Source organism: Acomys minous (assembly GCF_964271855.1).
Source record: "Acomys minous genome assembly, chromosome: 7".
Taxonomy (NCBI): Eukaryota; Metazoa; Chordata; class Mammalia; order Rodentia; family Muridae; genus Acomys; species Acomys minous.
The window spans coordinates 104,687,210-104,714,388 of NC_140488.1; positions in this window are offsets into that span (position 1 = coordinate 104,687,210).

Genomic DNA, 27,179 nt, shown 5'->3' on the forward strand with positions numbered 1-27,179 from the left:
ACAGACTAACAGAGTGGCTGTGGAAACAGGATCCAACATTTTGCTGCATTCGAAAAATACTTTTCAGGCCTTAGCAACAAAGATAGACATCACCTGAGAGTAAAGGAACAAGTTTTTCCAAGCAAACGGACAGAAGAAGAAAGCTGGAGCAGCCATTCTAATATCTAATTAAATAGACATTCAACTGAAATTAATCAAGAAATATGGGGAAAGACAGTTCATTCTCATCAAATGAAAAATCCACCAAAAAGACATCCCAATCCTGAATATCTGTGTCCCAAATACAAGGGCACCTGCATTCATAAAAGAAATACTTTTAAAGCTTAACTCACACATTGATCCCAACACATTAATAGTGGGAGATCTTAACAATCCACTCTCACCAATGGACAGATCATTGAGACAGAAACTAAATAGAGAAACAGTGAAGCTAAAAGAGGTCATGAATTAAATGAATCTAACAGATATCTACATAACTTTCCCCAACACACAAAAAAAATGTACCTTCATCTAAGCACTGCGTGGAACCATCTTGAAAATTGACATGTAGTGGGTCTCAAAGAAAGCCTCCACAGATACAAGAAAATTAGAGCAATCCACTGCTTCTCATCAGATCACCAAGGTCTAAAATTGAACTTTAACAACAATACAAATAATCAAAGCCTATACACACATGAAACATAAACAATGTTGCATTCAATGACAACTGGCTCAGTGAAGAAATGTAGAAATGAAAGACTTCCACGAATTCAGTGAAAATAAAGGCACAACACATACAAATCGTTGGGACACAATGGAAGCAGTGCTAAAAGGAAAAGTCATAGCACTAAGTGCCTTCATAAAGTAATGGGAGACATCTCATAAAATCAACTTAACGGAACACATGAGTACACTAGGGAAAAATGGTGACACACCCAAGAGGAGTACAAGGGTGGAAATAATCAACTCAGGGCTGAAATCAATAAATTTGAAAGAAAGAAAACAATTCAAAGAATCAATGAAACCAAGAACTGGTACTTTGAGAAAATCAACAAGGTAGGCAAACCCGTAGCCAAACTAACTAAAAGGAAAAAAGAGAGTTTCCAAATCAACAAACTCAAAACCAAAAACCAAAAAGACATAATGACAGATACCAAGGAAATCCAAAGAATCATTAGGCCTTACTTCAAAGTCTAAAGGATGTGAACTGTTTTCTTCATAAATTCCACTTACCAAAGTTTAACGGAGATCAGGCCAACAAATTACATACTCCTATATCTCCTAAGGAAATATCATAAGTCATTAAAAGTGTCCAGACAAAAATAAGCCCAGGGCAGGATGGGTTCATCACAGGATTCTATATGACCATCAAAGAAGAATTAATACCAATACTCCTCAAAGTATTACACAAAATAGAAGTAGAAGGATGAGTACCAAATTCATTCGAAAAGCCACAGTTACCTTAGTACCTAACACACACAAAGACCCAACAAGGATAGATAACTTCAGATCACTTTCTCTTATGAACATTGATGTGAAACTACTCAATAAAATACACACAAACCCAATCCAAGAAAACATGAAAAAATCTCATCCACAATTACCAAGTAAGCTTCGTCTCAGGAATACCTGGTAGTTCAATATTTGGAAATCCATCAATGTAATCAACCATATAAAGAAAGTTAAAGAAAGAAACCAGATCATAATCTCCTTAGATGCCAAAAAAATCATTTGACAAAATCCAACACCCTTAAATGCTAGAAGCCATGGAGAGATCAGGGATATGAGTTACATAACTAAACAGCCTAAAGGCCATATATAGCAATCTATAGCCAAAATCAAACTAAACTGAGAGAAATGTAAATCAACTCCATGGACATGAGGGAAAAGACAAAGCTGTCCACTCTCTCCATATGTCTCCAAAATAATACTTGAAGTCCTAGCTAGGGCGATAAGACAACTAAAGGAAATCAAGGAAATACAAATTGGAAAGGAATAACTCAAAGTTACATTAATCACAGATGATATGATTGTATACATAAGAGACCCACAAAATTCCACCAGAGAACTCCCACAACTGAGAAACAACTTCAGCAAGCTGGATGGATACAAAATAATCTCAAAACAATACACCGCCCTCCTGTATACAAGTGAGAAACATCCAGAGAAAGAAATTAGAACAAAAGTACTCCCTTCATAATAGCCACAGAAACATGAAGTATCTTGGTGTAACTCTAACCAACCAAGTGAGAGACCTATATGAAAAAAAGTTCAAGTCTCTGAAGAAAGAAACTGAAGAAGATATCAGAAGATGGAAATATCTCCCATGCTCATGGATCAAGAGGATCAACATACTAAAAATGGCCATGGTACAAAAAGCAATCTACAGAGTCAATGTAATCCTTATCAAAAATCATATACAATTATTTAAAGACCTAGAAAGATCAATTCTCAACTTCAGACAGACAAACATAAAACCCAGAATAGCTAGAAAATCCTGTACAAAAATATATTTTCTAGAGGAATATCCAGTAATTAAAACTGGAGGGTATTGGTATAGAAATAGGCTGGTTGATCAATGGAGTGGAATTGAAGACCTAGAAATAAGTCCAAACACCTATGGCCACTTGATATTTGACAAAGAAGGTAAATCAACACAATGAAAGAAGGATAGCATCTTCAGCAAATGGTGCTGGTTTAACTGGATATCTGAATGTAGAAATAGGCAAGTAGATCCATATTTATAACCCTGCACCAAACTGAAGTCCAAGGGGGATTAGTGACCTCAACATAAAGCCAGATACACTAAATTGGTTAGGAATAAGTTGGGAAGAGCCTTGAATGCATTGGCACAGGAGGCAACATCCTGGACAGGACACCAATAGCTCAGGCTCTGAGATCAACAATCAATAAATGGGACCTCATGAAACTGAAAATCTTCTATAAGGCAAAGATTAGGACAAAACACCAGCCTGCAGACCTGGAGAGGATCTTTGCCAACCCTATAACCAACAATTGTTTAATATCATTATATATATATATATATATATATATATATATATATATATATATATATATATAATGAAATTAAACACAACAAAACAAATAATCCAATTACAAACGGGGTATAGAGTAAAGCACAGATTTCTCAATAGAGTAATGTAGAATGGCTGAGAAACACTTAAAGAAGTGCTCAACAGCCTTAGTCATCAGGGAAATGCAAATAAAAATGACTCTGAGATTCGAAGTTATGCCTATCAGAATGGCTAAATGAAAAAACTCAAGCCACAGAATATGCTGGTAAGGATGTGGAGAAATGGGAAATACTCCTCCAATGCTGGACGGAGAGCAAACTTGTACAACTACATTGGAAACAAATCTGGTGCTTTCTCAGAAAATTGGGAATAATGTTACCTCAAGACTCAGCTAAACCACCTCTGACGATATTCCCAAATGATGCTACACCATACAGCAAGGACATTTGATCAACTGTTTCAAGCAGTTTCATTCATAAGGGCCAGAATCTGCAAAAGGCCTAGATGTCCCACAACTGAAGAATGGATAAAGAGACTGTAGTGCATTTACACAATGGAATACTACGCAGCTATTAAAAACAAGGAACTCTTGAAATTTGCAGGGAAATGGATGGAACTAGAATGGATCATCATGAGTGAGGTAACCCAGACAGCAAAAACACATGCATGGTATATATTTACTTTTAAGTAAATATTACCCCATAATAGAAGATCTCTGAGAGACTCCAACCACTGGGGAAGCAAGACAGATACAAGAACCAAATGGACCTAACTGATATTTACAGAACATTCCACCCAAACTCGAAAGAATTCACTTTTTTCCACACCTCATGGAACCTTCTCCATAACCGACCATATAATGAGACACAAAACAAACCTCAACAGATACAAAATGTTAGAAATAAGTCATTGTGTTCTATCAGAACACCATGGATTAAAGCTGGAACTCAATAACACCAAAAACAACAGAACACCTACAAACTCAGGGAAACTGAACAACCCCCTACCTAATGGTACCTGGGTAAGGAATGAAATAAAAAACTTTCTAGAATTCAATGAATCCTGAGGCACAACAGACCCAAACTAATGGGACACATTGAAAACAGCAGAAAGAGGAAAATTAATATGACTAAGTGCCTTTTTAAAGAAATTGGAGAGATCCCATATTACCAAATTACCAATGCACCTGAAAGCTCTAGAACAAAAAGAAGCAGACTCACCTAAGAGGAGTAGATGGGTGGAAATCATCAAACTCTGGGCTGAAACCAATATAATAGAAACAAAGAAAATAATCCAAGGAATCAAACAAACAAACAAAAAATCTGGAGCTAACTTTCTGAGAAATTCAACAAGATAGACAAACACTTAGCCAAACTAAAACTCAAAGGGAGAGTAATCAAATCAACAAAATCAGAAATGAAAGTAGAAATAACAACAGACAGTGAAGAAATCCAAGAAATCATTAGGTCCTACTTCAAAAGCCTATATGCCACAAAACTTGAAAATCTAAATGAAATGAACAATATTTTGATAGATACCAACTATCAAAATTCAAGATCAGGTAAACAAATTAAATTTTTCTATATCTCCTAAGGAAATTGAGGAAGTCATCGAAAGTCTCCCAATCAAAAAGAGCCCAGGGCCTGATGGATTCAGTGCAGAATTCTACAAGACCTTCAAAGATGAGGTAAAACCAGTCCTCTTTAAACTTTCTCACAAAATAGAAACAGAATGAACACTACCAAACTCGTTGTATGAGGCCACGGTCACATTGATACCTAAACCTCAGAAAGACTCTACAAGGAAAGAGAATTTCAGACGAATTTCTCTTATAAACATTGATGCAAACATGTTCAATAAAATACTTGGAAACCATATCCAAGAAGACATCAAACATTTTATTCACCATTACTAAGTAGGCTTCAAACTAGGTATGCAGGGGTGGTTCAATATATGGAAATCCATCAACATAACGTATCATATAAGTAAACTGAAGGAAAAAAACTATATGATCATCTCCTTAGATGCTGAAAAAGCATTCGACAAAATCCAACACCTGGTCATGTTTAAAGACTTGGAGAGAGCAGGAAAACAAAGCACACACCTCAACATAATAAAGGCAATATGCAGCAAGACTATAGCCAACATCAAACTAAATGTTGAGAAACTTAAATCTATTCCTCTTAAATCAGGAGCAAGGCAAGGCTTTCCACTCTCTCCATATCTCTTCAACATAGTAGTTAAAGTTCTAGCTGCAGCATTAAGACAACTAAAGGAGATGAAGGGGATAAAAGTAGGAAAGGAAGAGGTCAAACTATCACTATTTGTGGATGACATGATAGTATACATCAGTGACGCTAAAAATTCCACCAAAGAACTTCTGCAGCTGATAAACACCTTCAGTAAAGTGGCTGGATAGAAAGTCAACTCAAAACAATCAGTAGCCGTGTTCTGTACAAATAACAAAATGGGCCGAATAAGAAATTAAGGAAACTATACCCTTCACTACAGCAAAAAAGGGTATACAGTATCTTGGTGTAATGCTAACCAAACAAGTGAAAGACTTATTTGAAAAAACGCAGGTCTCTGAAGAAAGAAATAGAAGGAGATATGAGAAGTTGAAAAGACCTCCCATGTTCCTGGATAGGGAGAATCAACATAGTAAAAATGTCCATCTTACCAAAGGCAATCTACAGATTCAATGCAATTCTCATAAATTTCCAAGGAAATTCTTTACAGAGCTTGAAAGATCAATTCTGAATATCATATGGAAAAGCAAAAACCCCAAAATAGCTAAAACAATCCTGTACAATAAAAAATCTTCTGGCGGAATCTCCACCCCAGATCTCAAGCGGTACTGTAGAGCAACAGTAATAAAAACAGCATGTGTCTGGCATGGATATAGGCTGATTGACCACTAGAATCGAATAAAAGACACTGAAATAAAACCACACATCTATGGGCATTTGATTTTGAAAAAAAAAAGCCAAATGCCTAAAATGGGGTAAAAAATCGCATCTTCAACAAATGGTGTTGGTCTAACTGGATGTAGGAAAATGCAAACAGACCCATATTTTTCACTGTGCACAAAAATAAAGTCCAAATGGATTAAAGACCTCAACTTAAAACCACACTCCCTAAAAATATGTTAGAAGAAAAGTTGGGGTGGACTCTTGAACTCATTGGGACAGGAAACAATTTCCTGAACAGAACACCAACAGTCATTTATAATTAATAAATGGCTCAACAATTAATAATTGGGACCTCATGAAACTGAAAAGCTTCTCTAAGGCAAAGGAAACAGTAAACAGAACAAATCGACATCCTACAGACTGGGGAAAGATCTTCACCAACCCTACTTATGACAAAGAGGTAATGTGCAAAATATATAAAGAGCTCAAGGAATTAAACACCACCAAACCAAAGAACCCAATCAAGAAATGGGGCTCAGAATTAAACAGAGAATTCTCAACAGAGGAATATGGAGTGTTGCTGAAACAGTCAAAGAAATGCCCAACATCATGAGTCATCAGAGAAATGCAAGTCAAAACGACTCTGATATTCCATCTTACACCCATCAGAATGGCTAAGATCAAAAACTTAAATGACAGCACATGCTGGCGAGGAAGTGTAGAAAGGGGAGCACTCCTTCACTGCTGGTGGGAGTGCAAACTTGTACGACCACTTTGGAATCAATCTTGTGCTTTCTCAGAACACTGGGAATAGGGCTACCTCAAGACCCAGCTATTCCACTCCTTGGAATATTCCCAAAAGATGCTCCACCACACAACAAGGACATATGCTCAGCCATGTTCATAGTAGCCTTATTCATAATAGCCAGAACCTGGAAACAACCTAGCTGTCCCTCAGTCAGAGAATGGATAAACAAACTGTGGTACATTTACACAATGGAATACTACTCATCTATTTAAAAAGGAAAGCTTTAATTGTCAGGCAATTGTAGGGAACTAGAGACAATCATTCTGAGTGAAGTGACTCAAACCCAGACAGACACACATGGCATATTTCCACTCATAATCAGTTGTTAGCCACTTAATTCAGGTTAACCACATTACAGTACAGAGACTGATGAGCCAACCAAGGTCCATGTGGGATGTGGACCTAGACCTCCTGCTCAGATGTAGCAGAGAGGCAGCACAGTCTCCGTGTGGGTCCCACAATATGTGCAGTAGAGACTACTTCTGACGTGGGTTCAGGCCTCCTAATGTTGTTCACTTCTACCCTGGTGGTGTGGTGGCCTTGCCAGAGCAAGAGGTTACAGGCAGTACAGAGGACACTGGATAAGCTGACATCAAATGTTAAGAGAGGAGGGCTCCAGTTGCTAAGGACTAAGGGAGGGAGGGAATAGGGTTGAGGGAGGGGTTGGGATCAGGAGGAAAGGAGGGATGGGGTAGGATCGTGAGATGATGAGGGAGGGGTCTTCAATAGGGATGTAAAGAACTCAAACTGCAGAGCAAGCAGGTAACTAATATTGCTAATCCCACTACAATGGTATAGTCTGACACTGGCTGAGATAAGAAGGCTCACGCATAGACAAGGCTTCCAGTTGGTGGTCACAGATCCCCTGTGACTTACTACTAGAGGCCATTCTTAGTATGGCATGAAGGAAGACTTGGAGATGTCTTACTTCGGCTCATACAATGAGCAGAGAACCTGCCTTAATCGCTCTGGGCATTCTGCATGCATCACACCATCACAACGGTCGAACTGTATAACAATCATGAGAAATTATGTTTTCAGAACAAAAGAATGGGACACTGATGCTGGATCAGACCTGATAGGATTCATTGCTCTCAGCAAGCTGGAGTCTGTAATATTGCACCCTCCAATCCAGCCCCAGGAGCCTCGGTTGTGGGTACCCATCAGAACAGGACAGCTTCCAGGACAGTGTTGTAGAAAGCTTCTGACTCAAATTGGTGCAGCAGTTCAGACTGTCCCACACAGGGCTCCTATTAAGCCTGGAACTTCACAACTTTTGAAAAATGGACCAAAAATGCTATCCCTTTCTTACTCAACCATTTTCTCCAATTTTTATTTGGGGGGAGGGACTTCAAAGGAATTACTTGCCCTAAATCAGCCTGAAGAAACCTTAGGAGAATGATGCCCTCTTTCCTCGACGGGAAGGGGGGTTGGAGAGGTTTCTGTTTACTCTCTTGGTCTGCAGAAGCTTATTTTCATTGAGAGTTGGTTATAAGTATTATTGGTTTTTTACAGAGTGGAAACTAGGTTTGACTCAGGGACATATCCCTTTCCCTTTATGTTTAATAAGGAGATAGGAGATTAAACAGAAGAAAGGATGATTTAGAAATGTAGAGGGAGGATAGAACAAAAGGTGATTATTGAGTCCACAGCTCATCTCAAGGCCCTAATTGTTATTCACGAATAAGGTTTTTTTAAAATTCAATTTTATTGAATTTTGTATATCAAATCAAACCATGCTCATGTCAAAAGCTAGTGTGAATTTATCACAAGAATATGTACTCTAGGTCTAATAGATAGATATATGAGGTAAAATAGTTAAACAAGGTGTTCAAAAACCTTAGATATATACCGAATATGACATTTAAAGATGTTTTTAATTATTCTAAAGATTCTTTGACGACAGGACAAGTTAATGCCTGGAAACACCCAGCCTACCTCAAGGAAGAGCACGAGCATCAAAGAACCTTCCTATGGAGTTGGCTTCAAATGCAGCAAACCAACCACTGGGCAAGATGTCCTCGTTTCTGCCCCAGACAGAATTTTGCCTAAAAATGGCAGCTTTAGATGCAGGAAGAGTCAATGGCCAAATCTTGCCAAGACAGGGTAAGCAACTCCTCAATAGTTCCTGCCTCACAAATTGTCTGTGAGAGATACTGGGCCTGAAGGCTAAAGATGGTACTCCAATGTTATAGAGAGTGTTGGGTGACTGTTCAGGCAGTAAACTGATTCAGTCATTTTTTCATTCCAGTAGCTGCTAACCTGAACTCCAGGTTCCCTCAAGTACTTAAGTTTTATCCCTTCTCAAGTCTCTGATGGCTTAGAAGACCAGATAGTTTAGCCTGTCAATTAAGCTTTGTAGGTTAGACGTTAAGATGTTTTTAGATCAAGAGAGATGATTTAAGTTAATAGAGACAAGATATGATAGATGCTGATTTTCGTTCAGAAATTTAGACCCAACCTGATAGGAAAGATGTTTACTTCAAGTTTGCCGAATACAAATAGCCAAATCACTATGAAGGTAACATTTATATACTTCTTGATTCTCTCGTGATTCTTCCTGCTGTATGTAGTTTATTTTATTCATGTGTAATAATATGAATGTATATGTTTAAAAAGTATCATAATAAAACAAAACTTTTTAAAAATCTGCCCAGAGCCTCAGTGAATTCAAAGCCAGCCTGTTCCACAAAGGGAGTCTAGTACAACCAAGGCTACCCAGAGAAACCCAGTCTCAAAAGCAAAGTAAGAAACAAACAAAACAAACAAACAAACAAAAAGCAATCCAAAACAAAACAAAACAAAACTGCTCTGAACACCAACACTGAAGGTGTCCTCTGTTCAGACTCAAATGTATCTATGAATCTGAAGGGTGGTGAAGGGCATCTTCTCCTCCAAGCTCTCCCCAACATCACTGAGGGTCCATTAAGAATCACGCTCAGTCCCACATTCTGTGCATAGACATGAAGAAAACTGAATGCCCCTGCCTCTTCAGTTGTCCCTTTCAGAGTGAAAACCTCGATGATTCTGGCTGAAACAGATGTGGATCTGTCCAGGAAGAAAGATTTCCTCACAGTGCTTCCTGTGTTTCTCAGTGGGTAATGGAATGATCAGTGGGTTCGTTTCAGAGGGTTCTGCAGGGAAATGGGGTTTAAATGTTTTCTTACCAGGCTCATTTACAACCCAGCATTTCTAATAAAGAGCCTGACTGTGTGAGAAAAGCTGCCCTGTAGAGGGTTCCTGGCTAGGAGCATTTTAGTTCCCAGGAATGAGCTGACTGAGCACTCGCTTACTGTGAGGCCACATTGGGGGCTGAGGCCTTATTTCTTCACTAGGTTCTCTCCCTTCATGATGAAAGTCCTCAGAATATGAATGGTCAGCCTGCAGCATGCCCCTGTGTGACTTAACTCTGCCCAGAAAGTGAAAGTGACTATCACATGTGAGGTGCACTGTGTGGACATTATAAATCTATGTCTGCTGAAATGCAAAGACTCTTACCCTGGGGCATGTAAACCATCGCCCCTCCCAGACTTTGCTCATCACATTTTGTTCACAGAGACAGAAATCCTTGCTCCTTGTCCCATTCGTCCCTTCTACATTCTTCAATCTTTTTTAGTGTCTCCTTAAGGAGCCCTCCTGCCGTAAGGGATGCCATGCTTCCTCCACAGGGTGGGATTTTACCTTGACCTTCACCTGGCATGGACTGAACCTGAATGCTCCCCTGAGTGCCAATACACACCCTGCAAAATCCCATCCTCACAAACCATCAACTGGGAATCCCACAGCTCCTGCAAAGCTATACGCAGCCTCCTACCATGAACTGCCCAAAGTGCCTGGGCAGGAATTGATGATGTCTCTTAGGTTTTCCTGTTCCTACATGTCAGATGCCGGACTTTTTCTTAAAGATACTGCTCGCCAAGATGAAGAGGCTCACAGCTAAACAGTAAGGGCAGAGAAACCTGAAATTGGAGATCTTCGTCTGTTTCCTCACTTTGGACCTCAGGGAACCCAGCCCAAGAGGAAGTAGTAGGATTGTAAGTGACAGAGGAGTCAATGACACCCAGAGAACATGGCCCACACAGTCAAAGAAACGTGGCTCATAGGGAATCCTAGAGACTGAATCTGCAGAGAGTTGGTATGGGTCTGTTCTACATCCACAGCGAGTACGGTTGTAAGCTTGTTGTTTTTGTGGGACTCCTAACAATAGCAGTAACTGTGTCTCTGACTCTTTCCCTTGTTCTTGAGACCCCTTGGAATGCTAGGTACCGCTAGGTTCTTTGCCTTATTCTATCTTGTTGTCCCATGTTTAGTTGCAATCCCTGGAAGGCCTGCTATTTTCTGTAGGGAAAGAGAGGAGGGATATGGGGGGGTAGAGGAGGGAGGACTGGGAGGAATGAAGGGAGGGTTACCTTAGCTGGAATGTACTGTAGGAGAGAAGCATACTAATCACGACAAAAGGGAAACCAAACATACATACTGCTCACCAACGCTATGTATCATTCTTAATTTCCCTTCTTATGTTCTCCACCACTAATAATTGGTTGATGAAGCCAGGCAAATCTGGGAACACCTGGTTGCTTAGAAATGCCACTTGTATTTCCAAAACATTGCAGTTCTAGATGCCATCTCTAATACCACTGCAGGACTTTGCTTATCCAAGGTGTGGTACTCACAAGATATGCTGGAAAAGCTGGGGTAAACAATAGCCAGTGCAGCAATGTGGACCCTTGTTTATAAATACTCCTATAACACCTTAAGCCTTCTAGAGAAAGGGGACACTGATAGCTTCCATCCGGGAAAATACACCTTTTCCAAGACAGAGGATTTTCAGTCACTGCTATGCAGAGGGGCCACCAGTTGTGTGCCTTAAGGTGACTCAAATTTATTATGTAATCACCTCTAAGATTCAGAGGGCCATGTGGGGTAGGCCATATGCCCTTCTTTTGGTTTAACAGGCCTCAAGAAAGATGGTGCTAGTGCTGCTCTCAGTAGAGGAAGTCCTGTAGGCACTGGCATGGCCAACCTCACTCTGCTTGCTGTGGGGATTTACCTCCTCCTATACTGGGACTTGACCCTGCACCCTTGGTGCCCAGCGGCTGAGCACAGCCAGGTGCTGCTGGGGAGGCAGCTCAACTTCCCTTCTGTGCTCGCCTTGCAGCCTCCTCCAGCAGCCCACGCACAACACTGTCTCTCAGTGCCGAGGTCCAGCCAGCTGCTGCTTCCAGGGTCCAACAGGAGCACTGAGGAGGGGCTCTTGGACCTTCCAGGAGGTGTTTGTGGGGGCACGCCCTTCTGCTGACCAGGCCTGGAAACTCCAGTTACTTGACCTCTCCTCTACCTCAGTGACCCACATCAGTACTCATTTTTCACTTTGTATTTTACCACAGAAGTCTTTCCTGTCATCCAGACATGAGGCGTGGGATACATCATATTCTCAGTAGCCCTGTGATCAGACATCTATGACATTTTCAACTCTGAGTGTTCAAAAGTGTCCTCAACAAACATCATTTTATATAAACGTGTGTGTACATCTTAAGTGCTTTTAGTTGTATATATGTGTCAGTCCTGGTAATTTCTAGTGAACCTTTTTATCTTGCTGTGCTTACTTTCATTTTTTTCAGAGAGGGTCTCTTCTTGTAACCAAGGTTGGCCTGATACTTAATTGACCACACTGTCCATGAACAAACATAGTATTGCTTGCCACTTCATGTTGATACCATGGAGAGGCTACTGTGCCCTCTCGATTCTGGAGAGGAGTTGTTGTAAGTCATATGGCACAAAGTATAGAAATGGAATCACTTCTGACACAGATTCAAGACTAATTGGCTCCAGAACACGATACAACCTGTGGAGATCTAGTTTCTGCTGGCAGAGAAGAACCAAATATTCTGCACAGGGCTTTAGATCATTATAGCATAGCCATGACACTACAGACAGAATAAAACCACTCTCTTGGGAATCCCAAATCTTCCTGATAAGCAAAGATTTCATACATGCCTGGTGTCTTGCAACACTTCATCATACCTGATCGTTTGCTGTTTCTGGATCCCTTCTGCTGCCTGGATACCACCTCTTCTTCGGTTCTTCTCACTACGCGATGTTGTTTGTGGGGGGCAGCCTGGGGAGGAGGCAGGCACCCGAGCTCTCTGGTGGAAGGTCAAGAGAAAATGATGACAAGCTCGGCTGTCGTGCACACCACTCTCAGGAACTGGTGTCTGGATCTGGACACAGCTTCTGGTGAGAAGAAGAATTCTCACGAAGATTAGCTCTTTACCTGCAGGAAGAGGGCAAGTTAGGGAAAGGAGGAAGGACCAGGGTCCCAGTGGAGATCAGCTTGTTTCAGTGATAAGATAGCTAAATACCTTCTTTTTCTTTTCATGTGAAATCAAGTTTCACTCTCTGATTGAGGACCCTGAGACTACTTCTCCCACATCCGACCCCCAGTGGGTGGGGTGGCAATACTGGAGGGACCCTGCCCAAGGCTGTGGTACCCTGCTGGGACTCTTTGTGACCAAAGAGGGGTTTCCATGGTGCTGAGAGTGACCTAGCAAAGGAAAGCTGGAGAAACTGCTCATGCACTCTGTCCTCAGGATGGTAGTTTAGAGGGGGTGTCCATGGTTAGGGGCACTGAAACAGAATGAGAACCTCAATGTGGCATGCTGGAATTGCCCTTATGTTAGTGTTTCCCACAGAGCACTAATGTCCACTTGTTTCTTTCTGTCTTCTTCTAAGAGGAACACACTGACACTCTTCAGCATGGTCAAGCAGATGCAATCCCCACCCTGGTGTTCAAGGAGGGGTGTTTGTTAATATCTACCCCTGAGTGATCATTTAAATTTATTAAATTTATTGATCTATCACGTGTGTGTGTGTGCGCGCACGCACGCACATGTGTGTGTGTGTGTGTGTGTGTGTGTGTGTGTGTGTGTGTGTGTGTGTCCTGGACTCACGTAACTCAGGTGCCCTCATATTCTCTTTCTGACCAGGTTGGTCTTGAGGACCTGATCCTCTATCCTCCCTATCACAAATGCTGAAAATATATTCTGGGCCATAATGCCTGTTTATGTCTTATGGAGAATCAAACCAAGGGCTTTCTGCATGCGTCATAGACATCATCCCCTGCTCCAAACCAACTTTGTAAGAATAGAAATAAAAGGGTTTCCTCTCAGCAGTGCACACATGAATGCTATGGTACTTTGCCTATTTTCACAGCCCCTGTGTTCCTCCCTACTTCCTCTTGGTCTTGCAGCTTAGTCACTTGCTTGGAAAGCAGATCCTCTTAAGAGACACTCGTTATCTCCTATGGGTAACAGCAGCTTCCTCTGAGTGACAGTACCACCACAGAGGGGTTATTATCATCTGCTTGTCACCATCTTGCTCCTTGATACTGTGAAGTGGAGGCATAGAGGGCTTTGGCATGTAGCACCCAGTGAGGATGCCCTGGGTCCTCCATTCAATCCTAGGCATGTTGCATGTTAACTGATGTGCTGTGCTGCCATCTGGCAATGATTCAGAGCTCCACATCTGCACCTCCATCTTGGTGATGGTCCTCTGTCTCGTGTCCTCTCACTGGTCACACTTACCTGATAGTCACAGGGATGCTATACAATCTTTGAGCACCAACTTGAGTTCATTCTCACCAAACCCTTGTGAAAGTAGGTCCTCGCTAGTCTCAGTAATTCTTTGAAAGCCTCCACCATCTACCAGACTGCCCATACTCCCTCCCCATCCTCCACTGCTGTTGTTGCACTGTGTATGCTGTGGCGTTCCATCTGGTGCTCGGGTGGAAGTGTGTCCACATCCCCAGAGTGGAGAAGGTAGCACAAGCCTAAGGTGGGACAATGCCTCAAGTGTAATCTAAGGCACAGGAGACCACAAGCCACATATCTCTGGGGTGGGATAGTTTCCCAAGGGAATCCTGATACACAAAAGACCAGAAATCTCACAGCTGTGACAGGAAGCATCCTCGACACTGTCACTGCAGCTCCCAGGAAAAGGTTGACTCTAAACCCTAAGGAACTGAGTAGCCTTGGAGCCTGAGCCCCACTCCTTTTCTAGCCACTCTAGCTCCCAGGGAAGGGTTGTCTCAAACCCTAAGGAACTGCGGAGCCTTTGATCATGAGCCCGGCTCCTTCTCCAGCTAAAGTAGCTCCAAGTATTGAGTTGCTACAAACCGCAAGAAACTGAGGAGCCTTGGAGCCTGAGCCTCATTCCTTCTACAGAAGATGCAGCTCCCAGGGAAGGGTGCCCGGAAACCCCGAGGAACAGAGGAGCCTTGAAGCCTGTGCCCTGCTCTTTCTCCAGCAGATGCAACTCCCATGGAAGTTTGTCCACAACTATGAGAGCTGGTAAGGTATCCCAGCACTGAGGTGGGACAGTGTTCCAAGAGTATCTGAATCACAGTGCCAAATATTGTTTGGAGATCCTGGGCCATGGTAAAGGCTGCATTGGGTTTTTCTTTTGTTTTCTTTTGTTTGTCCTGTATGACCTTTCTGATGCTGTCACAATTTACAGCTTTTAGGGTGGCCTTAAGTAGTCTGACCTGGAGAAAAGTTATAAACTGATGCCTAGATTGGATGTCCCCTGGGCTATTGTAGTTCCACCCAGGGTCCCAGCTGGGGATTGGCTCAGTCCTGATGGGGTGGGCAGAGTCAGTTTGATAGATCCCATATGCGTGTGCTCTAGTCTCACCTGCGTCCTCAGGGAGAAGATTCTAAGGCTCATAAGGACATCATGGAAAGTAAGAGTAGAAGATCAAGTGATCTACTGGAATTCCTGAATAAATGTGGAGGAATTCTCAGCATAAGACCCCAATCTCTTCTCTATTTGAGATAGTTCATTTAATGAAAAGGGAACATGTACTCTGATTGAGCCATCCACCCCAGCAACTTCCCACAAAGAGAGAGAGCCAGGCCTGGTTTAGGGAAGGTACAGTGGGGTAAAGGAGGTACTTCAGTGGAGCAGGAGTGAGTAACAGGAAGTCTGGGAGCTGCTGGTGGGATAAAGGTGGGTGTGAGAGAGAGTTGATGTGAGCATCCTGTTGCTGTAGAGGGAGAAAGGGAAACTGGGGGAGTTTGAGGAGAGGGAGCTGTGGGTTTAGGCCTATAGGGGAGAGGTTCATTAGCTGGATCGAACATAGTGGAGAGACCATCCTGTTCAGGATTCAGTGCTAAAAGGAACTGAATGGGGAAAACAGGAAGAAGAGAGAGAGAAGGCTGGAAGCTGAGACAAGAGAAGGCTTGGACATAGGGAATCTCCCTCCTTCCATTTCCCTGATCACTAGCAACATTTGTAAAGAACCCTAATAATATTGGGACCTAGAGTGCCATTATGTGGCCATTTGGAATGATTGTCTAAGGGGTATTGATTGAGGCCTCACTGCATTGCAAAGGTGAATAAATCTGGAGCCCTTAAGGCCGGGCGCCAAGTGGAGAGCATTGCGCTTTTGTCCAAGCCATCCAAAGGGTGACTTAGAGGGGATAGAAGACACTGTTCCCATGGATGAGAAAGGGTACTTGGAATGACACAAGCTGTTCAACGGGGTCTCATCCTGTGTCACTTTGCTCAACTGAACAGGGGTCAGAACTGGGTGCCTGGCCTGAGCAGCAGAGCCCCAAACTTATTGCCTGGCATCTGATATCAGGACTTCTGTCATAGCCCAAAAGTCTAGCCTGAAGGTTGAGGCTCTGAAGGCCTGAAGGGACACAGGCTGTCTGATGGGTCATCCAAGTAAGCAAGAGCCAAGGCTGAGCCTGACTAAGCCCAGAATGCCAGAAGCCCATAGGCTAACAGTCTCTATGAAGGGGATCTCATCCACAGGAAAGGGTCAGGGAAAGGGGTCACAAGGGCCTAGAAGAACTGTGGGATTACATAGGCAGCCCTGAAGGGAAGGAGCTAGGAGGGCAGGTAGGGTCACAGTGGACCAGTAGGGCCTAGAAGAGGAAGGGACTCAATGTCCCAGCAGGGCCTTAGGGAGGAAGGGTTGCAATGGCCCAGTTGCAGCTCCAATGGTAGAAGAAGGGGTCATATGAAGAGGGCCAGTTGTAGCCTTAGAAACCATGGCTGGGGGTACCTCTGCCTCTAAGAGTAACAGAGAGGTGCAGGATACTCACCAGTCACTTCTTCAGACACAGGGAAGAGTTTACACTAACCAGAAGGGGAAGCTTACCTAATTGTTACTGGGGAATGGGGTGTTCAGCAATCAATGAGCAGGATGATGAGTCACTACAGGATAAGCTGAGAGGGATGGGATCCTTGTGTGGCTCAGACTACTAGCGAGCACAAGCACCTGGAGAGCCTATGTGAGTCATGGCATCAAGTGTTGTTTCTGCTTGTGTACTGTGTCTGGTTTGACCTGCCTACCAGTACTCAGGTGGAAGGGTGTCTATAACTCTGAGAAATGTGGAAGTGTCCCATCCATGAGGAGAGACAGTGTCCCAAGGGTACTCTGAGGCATGGGAGCCCAGGAACCTCACAGCTCTGAGAGGAGGCCTACTCAGCAGAGACAATGTGGCTCACAGGGAAAGGTTGCCACTAAACTCTGAGGAACTGAGGAGCCTGTGAACCTTAGCTCCATTCCTTCTCCAGCCAATACAGATTTCAGGAAAGGGTGACCCCTAAACTCTGAAGAACTGAGGAGCCTCTGAACCTTGGCTCAGCTCCTTCTCCAGCAGATACAGCTCCCAGGGAAGGGAAGGGTAGCCCCTAAGCACTGAGGAACTTACAGTCTGAACCCCTCTGCTCCTTCTTCATTTCTCCTCCTCCTCCTCCTCCTCTTCCTTTTCTTTTTCCAAGGAAAGAGTCACAGCAGGCATTAAATTTCTTTAAAAGAGATTAATCAAAGTGACAAATCCAGGAGAGAAGGGATGAATCCAGGAGTGGCTGCTTCTGTTCCTGGGAGGAGACAGCAGAGAACTGAGCACACCACACAACCTTTATATAGGGCTTCTTAGGGGCCAGAGATTTCTGGGGCAGGGATTTCCTGAGTGTGGATGGTGGGATTTCATGCCGGGGCTGTGGGATGCTCAGGGATTGGTGGGGTTTTGTCCAGATTTCTCATCCCAAGTTAACATGATCTGAGATGAGTCCTACTGTTGGGCTGGAGACAGCAGTTATGGAGGTGTGGTGAGGGGAGAAGCAGCAGGGCTGCTGGAGCTTTCTCAGGCAGAGGTGGGGCCCATTTTCTTCCTGGAGGGGTAATAAATTTTCCAATGTGTCAAAGACTTACAAAGAGTCCATTGTGAAGGCAATAGGCTGAAGCAGAAAGGGTTGTTGTCTTCAATGACAACTCCCTAGGCCTTGGCAGCAGGCTTCCTGAGGAAGAAAAAGTGTCTGGTTTTCATTGAGCAGTTAAGTAAAACAGGAATAGAAACCACAGACCCCTCCCACTGAGGCACTGATGGTAGCCTTTGCCATTTTGTCTCCCTTCTCCATAACCACAGGGCAAGAATGAGGGGCTGTCTGACCTGAGGCAGAAGGAGGTCTGGGAGGCAGGAAGTTTCAATTTTGGTGGCCACTGCTCAAGGGCCACATAGCTTTGGGAATTCTGATAGTGTTAGGCACTCTGGACGGAAGGAATGGGAGGGATTGACAATGGACTCCCCAGCGTGTGAGGAAGGTATCCTTTCACAGGGATTGGGGGGCACAGTGGATAGCAACAGGCCACCTAGGCAGCAACAGCAGTGGAGAAATCCTGCATGAGTGTGAATGTGAGTGTTTGGTGTGTGTGTGTGTGTGTGTTTGTGTGTCTGTGTGGGTCTCATTGGCAACAGTGGTGGCAGTGGGGTTGGTCACAATCTGGGTGGATGGTGACAGCAGCCCACATTTGGGAGAGGCTTCACTGGAGGCCCATCTGGCTGCTGCTGATCCAGAAATAGAATCCCTAAAACTTCTCCCACAATCCCTAAGGCATCCAGACTGGAACCAAGACCTGCCTATTCCTTTTACCCACTCATTGTCCTCTTCCCTTACTTTACTCATAGTCTTGCAGTGAGTAACTTGGGACACAAGGATGGTACCTGCCGTACAGGGACCTCATCTCGGGTTGTTCTTTTCATGTGCTACTTGTAGTAGTTGCTACCCCTGTGTGGTGCATGTGCATGTGTTAATGGGTGTGAAAGTGTATGGATGCTTTCTGCAAGAGCAGAGGAGCTGCCTCGAAGCTGCAAGAGCAACCTGGAAGCCTCAGAGAACAGTAGTGAAAGGGGTGTTGAATAAGATTTAAATTTGAAAGTCAGATGCTGACAAACAGCAACATATTGTTGAGACAGGGAAATGAAAGCCATGTTCACACCATCCTTGAAGGTGGTCAACACTGGATGAAGGACAGAGGGCATGGATGGCATACATTCATAGAGTAGGCTGAGATGGAGGCTTGTACCTTTCTCCAATGGACCTGAGTCAGTGTTCCTTCTAAGAAGCAGTTGGTGCCAGCTGAGCCTGGTGGATTCTGGGAATCTGCTCTCAGTGTGAAATGCACTATGAAGAAGCACCTCTGAATTTTCAGGTAATATTTTCCATTTTCATTCCACTTCATAAGCCAGGAGCTAAGGGAGTGGGTGAAGAAGGAAAAACAACACACTACTTGACTCAAATTGCACACTGAAATGGAACTCTGTAGTGATGGACACCACAATCTTCCTTGGCTGTCAAGTTTTTCCCAGGCGTACAGTCAGCATGGTGGTTTGTGGTAAAAAGGAAAAGGTACATCTGAGAATCTCACTCTATAGGAGTGCTGGGGTGGGTATTCAATGTGAGTACCTCAGTGGAAAGGACCATCTTATCTGATAGCTTTCTGAATGTCTTTCAGAGAAACAAGGACACCTCAGCCATTTCAATGGCATCTTCAGAATAAGACACATACTTATGACAGTGAATGTTTCAGGTCACAATGGTGGACAAGTTAAGCCTGTCTATAACATCTTCACTGGCAGTCTGCCACTTTCAAACTACGTAGCCTGGGGCACCTAAAATGTGGAGGTACATAGAAGAAAAGTTATGGACACAACTCAGATCCTATATTTACACTGATGATCCTTCCCCTTGTCAAGGCCAAACAGAACTCTTGATGTGCCAGCATCCTTGTCTTCCTTGGGCCCACTGTACATCCCATGGCTTAGGTGTATAAGAGGCACATAAGAGCTGCTTTCAATCTAGAGAATAGAGAAGTGCATTAAATCCTTAATTGGGACCAGTGAGGCAACCACAAGGAAACATGAAAGCCTGGCAATCCTTGCTATTTTTCAGAGCCCTGCCTGTGATAATCACTCAAGGACTGTTTGTCTAAAAGACCCATTTGTACCTAGCCCAATCTTTCCTCCCATGGAGGATACAGGCCCACGTGGATTCATTGTCCTTAACCTGCAGTCACCTTGTGTTCTAGGAAGAACAGAACTTTATGCACAGGCACTCCCTTGAGACCACCCACTTCTTTAGGGCCAGTTATCCATGAAGACAAGACAACACATCCATTGGAGTTAGATCACTGTCCTGTAGGGGTGGGAATATAAAGATTTCTGTAGGCAAGCTGGCATAAACAGACCTGAGTGAGACACCCTCAGCTGGACCTTTGCCCAGGTTGGCTTCCTCATAGATATTCCTTGGCTGTTTGCCCAGATATATTCATTCCCTCAGAACAGCTTCTGAGAACCAGTGAAGGAGAGAAAAGAGAAAGTTTTGGTGGTTCTGAGGTAGGGAGACTTGAGCACGTGGCCAACAGGTTAAGGAAACCAACCATAGGTTGAACAACTAGCTAAAGGAACTAGTTGTTGAGGACAGTTTGAGGAACAGGGGAATCAAATATTAGCCCAGGCATAAGTTATGGTCCAAACATAAAGGTCTTGTAGCCCAAGGGCAATTTTAGTTTTCTTCTGTTTTCCTTCTTTGTCTGTTACTTGCTCTCTTTTACTTGTCTCTTACTCCGTGGGTCAACCCCAGTATTTGGTTTAATATAAAGTTCATTTTTTTCATTACAGATTACACCATAATTTTCTCACCCTTTACAATCAATAGACCATTTAAAATCAACACAGCAAGAGAACAACCTAACAAATAAATACAAACACTTATGCATAACCTACAATAAAGAATACAGCAAAAGGCAATCTATATACAGGTAATGGTAAGCATGACCTGCTTTCTATTTCTTAAACAATACTCAGGAACGTTTAATCATAAATTTCCCTGGCTAAAGCCACTGTGTTACATGATTGTTATAGCAACATAATATGAATTAAATATTCCTACCACAGAAAGAACTTGACTTGCTTCCATTTCCAAACCAACAGGTGTGCTATCCTAGCCTAAGCTAACTGCCAAGGGGTCCTCTATTGTAAAATATTTGTGAAGCATGATGTTCCAAAGCCACATCCTATTGCTCTCAAAGCAGATTCTAAAGAAACTTTTCTACAACGAACAATATATAGCCAGGTACTGTTATGTCAAGTTCCTAACTTTCTTACAAGTACTTAATACCCCAATGCTCACAGTCAGAGCCAAAAACTCTCTCATTGTCTCACACCTTTAGCCAGACGCCTTCTTTCAACATTCTCTGTGGGAAAAAGTTTTCCATTGTAAATGTCAATGGGGCTGAGGAATAGATAAAAAGAGAGGTTTAGGAGAAAAAGAAGATATCAAGGTAGTTTTTTGGAAAAACTAGACCTGGAGCATACATAATATTTGAGGGCAGTGGTGATCAGCTGAAGGTCTTTGAAACTTTGTCAAGCAAAGCCTCTAGGACTTGTCCTCACATCTGTGACACTACACTTCTCTTTCAGCTTAAAGTCCATGACCAGTATGAGGAGAATGAGCTTCAGCTTGTGACCACAACTCCTCTATATATTTCTCTTCCCAACATGGGCTGAATCACCTCTCTTCTCTCTAAGTGGTACTGGGCTGGGTAGCTGGACTCAGACTTTTCAAGTTGTTGTGGCTGGAGGGTTTTTCTGTAAAGTCTGGATACAGCAGAAGGGTTCTATCTTCATATTTCCCATTGAAGCTGGAGTATGTGGAATGAAATCAGATCTCAGCATCTAAATGAATCTTAAGGGATGGACTGTGACATATATAAGAACTCAGGCCTGTGCCAAGCATGCCCTCTCAAACTCTCCATTTTTAAAAGTCTCACATTACCACCCCAACAGAAATCTCTGTGGACAAGGAAGGCTGGAAGAATATTAACATACTGCCCCAGTCTGCCTAGCAGCCAATGACTTCATTGCCTACATGTAACTGGGTGTCACCCTTCCCTGGCATATATAAAAAGACAAACACATCTTGCCTCTCTATTTCTTGTTCTTATTGCTTTTCTTCTCTTGCTGTCTTTCTGTCTTTCTCTCTTTCTCTTTGGTGTGCACCTCCTCATATAATAAACTTTTCAGTATCATATCTGTTGTGTCATGAATACTTTATATTTCACATTTACAATTCTTAGCCTATACAGAAAAAGGTCTCACCATATTGCCTAACTCTAGGACACTTTCCATTGAAATACTGCCTGCAACAATTTGGCTACTGTTCCAAACTTTACTTTCCATGCATTTTCCTACTCCAAAACTACAACTGCAGCCAGCATTGCCACCCTGCAGGAGCTCAGCAGCAGTGATGGTTGCTTCAAAACACGTCCACCTTACAGCTGCCACAGGGGAGCAGAAGCCCTGCAGTCAGACCACAGTTCTCTGCTGAGACAAATAAATAAATGCTGTTCCTCCTCTCACCAGCTGCCCCTGATTCAACTTCAGGCTCCCTGGCTAATGGGTTTGATTCATTTTAAAAATTGTTCTATAATGTTCTGCTGTATTAACATACACTTGTTTATAAAGTTAAATCTTGTTTGTTACGCCCTACATTCATTCTCAAAGTCTAAAAATCACTCTTATAATATATATTTAGTCTTGTTTTTTATTAATCTATAATATAGCTTGAAACATTCATAAGATATTGATATTTTTAAAATTAAAACATGTAGAAAACTGTTCTGCTCTTTATGGACTGTGCTATACATAACTTCAAAATTAAACAATATTAGTCTATCTAAAAGTTCTTAAGATAGACTGTGGTCTCACTGCCATCTTAACCATTTCCACAGGCTCAGTTCCAGGAAAAACTATTCTCTAGGCTTTAGCCACTTCCATAAGGTAAGGAAATAGCAGTCTGCAATGCCCCCTGGTGCTGAAATCCGAGTCAGCCTTGGCAGGTACCTGTTTCAGATGCAGCCAGAAAGAGAACACTGGGCCCACAGCTGCTGCAGCCAGAAAGGGACACAATCCCACAGCTTCCTAAAAACTATATCCTGTCTGCCATCAGACTGGCCTTTGGAAGTCAAAATGCTGGCATGCTGGCTTGTCCTCTGTGCCTAGCCACTGGAGGTTTGACCACCCCAAGAGCTATAGACACTTCCAGCCGTTGAGATCCTTGACCTGGTGGAGTCCTAGATTCAGTAACCTCACTGAAACCAGAGAAATTCTGCAGGTCTGTATTAACCTCATACTCGGGTGACACAATCACATTGCCAACTTCTGTCATAGGTGGCTTCAGATACCTTTCTAGTCCTGCTCATATGCAGGAGACCAAAGATTAACTATTAGGTGTAGATACAGCATACCTTGTTATCAGACTTAAAAGACAGGACCCAGACACAACCTTTTGCCCTTCTTTTAGCTAAAGGACAGTGACTGCTCTCAGCAATTTCACCTATGTCTTGAAAATTCCAAGATCCTTGTGAATGTTAGAGGGCCTTAGAGGGAGTTTTAAGGTTCATACATGCAACTTTTGAATGTTACAATGTCTAAGAACGTGTTTTATGAATGTTTCAAGGTATAAGAAGGTGTTTTAAGGTTCATATTTGCAAATTATGAATGGTAGAAAGTCTAAGAAAGCATTTCAACTTGTTAAATGCAAGATATGATGGTCAAAATGTCAAAAATGGTGTTTTATTTCCTCCTATTGCTATGCTACTGATGACTGAGGCTTTTTAAACTGTTGACACTAATAAATGGAGCTCTGATTTATCAAGCTAACTGTGGTAAAAACATTACAAATTATGATCCTATACCATAGTTCGATATGCCTACAGTCTTCTGAGCAGAGGGCTGCCCCCTTTTTATGATGCACACCAGAGCTAAAAATTGAGTTCAAGTGAGATTTTGCCCTTCTGCTCTACATGAAGTTTCTGTTCTCACCATGTTATCATTTCACAGATTTCAGAAAAGTACCAAAAGGCTTCTGCCTTTCCTAAGCTCACCTCAAACAGTATTCATACTTTTATCCCAAAGTATTTTTGTCAAGCCTAGTCTATGCTATATGTCTGCTTCCTTTTTCTACAGTGGGTGTTTCACTACGGATTGCAAACAACAATGGTGCTAATATGGCTAAAATGTATCTCCCTTTATGAACACAAAAAGATTCTTGCAAGCTACGGGAAATCCACCTCTCAGGTCAAATGGAATTCAGATAGGTCTAAGTTGGAATGGAGTCAACATTTTCTACATTTCATCTATTTCTGACAGTGGAATTCCTTCCAGATTAGTACTGCCAATCAAGCAACAGTTTCCATTTCCTACCTATAGTCTCTTTCAGAGGGTGGGAGTCCTCCCCCTTTCAGTTATTTTGGGACTCCCTTCCCTAACTACCTGATTGCCATACTTCTGCGTCCAACACTAGCTGATTAAATGAATTCTCCATGAATAGTCAGTGTAAACACTTCCCTTTGTTCAAGAGACTGTTGATACCTCTCCAATTCACTGGGAGTGGAGGTATCCAATCCCAGTCAATATGACTGTGGTTGGTCCTTCAGGCTAACCTAAAACTTGGACTTTTCCACTGGGCAAGACCTCCACCAACATAGTCTCTTTTCTCTGTCACCGTCTGTCCACCCAAAACTCTTAGTGCACTAGGTAGCTATGTCCCCGGGTCAGCACATCTGCCAGAGCTGCTCTCTCTCGGTCACTGACCAGCAGTAACAAGTTGCTGAGACAATGTTTACCTGCCTTTTGGAGTCACAATCCATTTCTGGGGATGCCCTAACAGATTACTGACTTCAACTATCCATAGCAAATAGTCCATTTGTGTCTCTCTAGGCTCAGCTGGGATGACTTCTGGAGAATTTTAAATCCCTATGCCCACATTTAGGACTACTAAGATTAAACACCTCTGCAAGCAAACTTCAACAGATCCAAAATGAGACTTTTTAATTACCACCAGAAATCAGTATCCTGCCAGGCTTCCTACATCCAGGACATCTTAAAAGCAGCTACCAACACCTGGCCATTGTCAATCCAGTTCCCCCTGTACTTCTTTATGCATGATAAAGACCTCCTAATCCCTGTTAAGGTGCCCACCTGGCGCCATTGTCCATGCAAGCATGTCTACATGTGCGGTCCTAGTTCAGCTCAGGTTCAGGCAGTTTTGTTGGTGAGACCTTATGGTTGTAGCTCCTGACATTTCTAGGAAAATTTAACAGACAACTCCCTGATCCTCTGGCTCTCATCAGTCTTCTTGCCCTCTCTTCTACAATGATCCCTGCACCTTAGGTTCAGGAGTTGTGTTGTAAATGTATCAGTTGGGACATGCCTCACAGCTCTGCATCGTATGAGTTGTAGTTTTCTGTATTGAGCTCTGTCTGCTGCACAGAGACATTTTCTTGTTAGTAGTTGAGGAATACACTTTCCTGTGGGTATGTGGCAAACTACTTAGAATGTAGCCAGGCACTGTGCTGGTTTAGTAAGATGGTGGTTGCAAACATTCCTAAAAGATTCAGGACTTCCCCAGGCTTGGATACGTGGCTAGCTTTCCTCTCCTTGCATGCCTTCTTGCTTTTTAGCAGTTCTTTACTATAATTTGAAAGCTGTTGGGGACTGCCAAGGCATGTGTCCCACTACTGCACCCTTAAGTCTATCAGGCCAGGGCTTACACTTTTGTTGTTGTTCTCAGGTTTCTGGTTTATCTTCTTGCTGAGACAGTGTATTCTCTCTACATAGCCCCAGGTTTCCTGGAACTCACTCTGTAGACCAGGTTGGCCTAGATCTCAGAGATCCACCTCCTTTTGCCTCCAAAGTGCTGTATTTAAAGGCATGCACCACCATGCCTGGCCCCAGGACTTGTTGTTTGACATGGAGTATTAGGGTCAGGCTCTCTGAGAAGGTACTTCCAGAGCAGATAGCTGAAGAAAGAGAAGGAGGGGTGAAGAGTTATCTGGAGGAATAATAAGGATAGGAGAAATAGTAAGAAGGAGGAGGAACAAGTACAGAAAGGTAGGAAAGTTTCAGGGTCTGTGGCAGGGCCTCAAGACTCTGTGCTGAGCAGGGGAAGACACTGACTTGTTGGCAAGGCAGTAAAGTACAGCAGCAGTTACATCCAAATGACAAATGCTGATGGATATAGGGAAATATTTTATGTGTCATCTGAAAAACTGGGTCACCCTGTATGTGGGGACCTTCTGCTTTGTTAGTGTAGGCAGTGGCAGGTGTGTGGGAAAGGCTTCCAAGGAGCCATAAGACAACAGTATGTGCTAGGTACTGGAAGTCACCTGTGATGCAGCTTGTTCTGATCCATTTTGTTCAGGTCTTAAACATCACTTGCTACATTTGATATCCAGAAAACACACTTAGAGGACACTGTGCCCACCCATCCACCATGAATGAATTTGTCTGTTTCAGTTTGTATTAGTGTAGGTTAATCATACAAAGGGAGGCTTTCATTATGGCATTTCCACATGTACACATAATATCCTCCAGCTGTCTTCACCCTCTTTATTGTTCTTTGTCCCCTCCTACAGCTCTAGTGTTCCATCATTTAAAATGTAGTTTTGTTTATTTCTTTTTCTTTCTTTCTTTCTTTCTCTTTTTTTTAAGAAGTCAAGAAAGAAACGAGTTTATCAGGAAAAAAAATAGTCTAGTGTACATGGTTGCTTAAGGAAGGAGAAACTCCCCACTAAGATGAAGGCCAAGAAGAAAGCACAGACAGAAAACAATGCCTTTCTGTACATTGAACTAATAGAAATTCTCCTTACTTGGTGGGAATATTTGTCAGAAGGTGGGGTGGTGCGGAAGAGATGGCTCAGCAGCTAAAAGCACTAGTTCTTTTTTTAAAAAATATATTATTAATGTATTCATATTACATCTCAATTGTTATTCCATTCCTTGTATCTTCCCATTCCTCCCTCCCTCCCATTTTCCCCTTACTCCCCTCCCCTATGACTGTGACTGAGGGGGACCTCCTCCTCCTGTATATGCTCATAGGGTATCATGTCTCTTCTTCTTAGCCTGCTATCCTTCCTCTGAGTGCCACCAGGCCTCTCCATCCAGGGGACATGGTCAAAAATAGGGCACCTGAGTTCGTGTGAAAGTCAGACCCTACTCTCCACTCAAATGTGGGGACTTTCCTGTCAATTGGCTAGATCTTGGTAGGGGTTCGAAGTTTACTGCACGTATTGCCCTTGGCTGGTGCCAT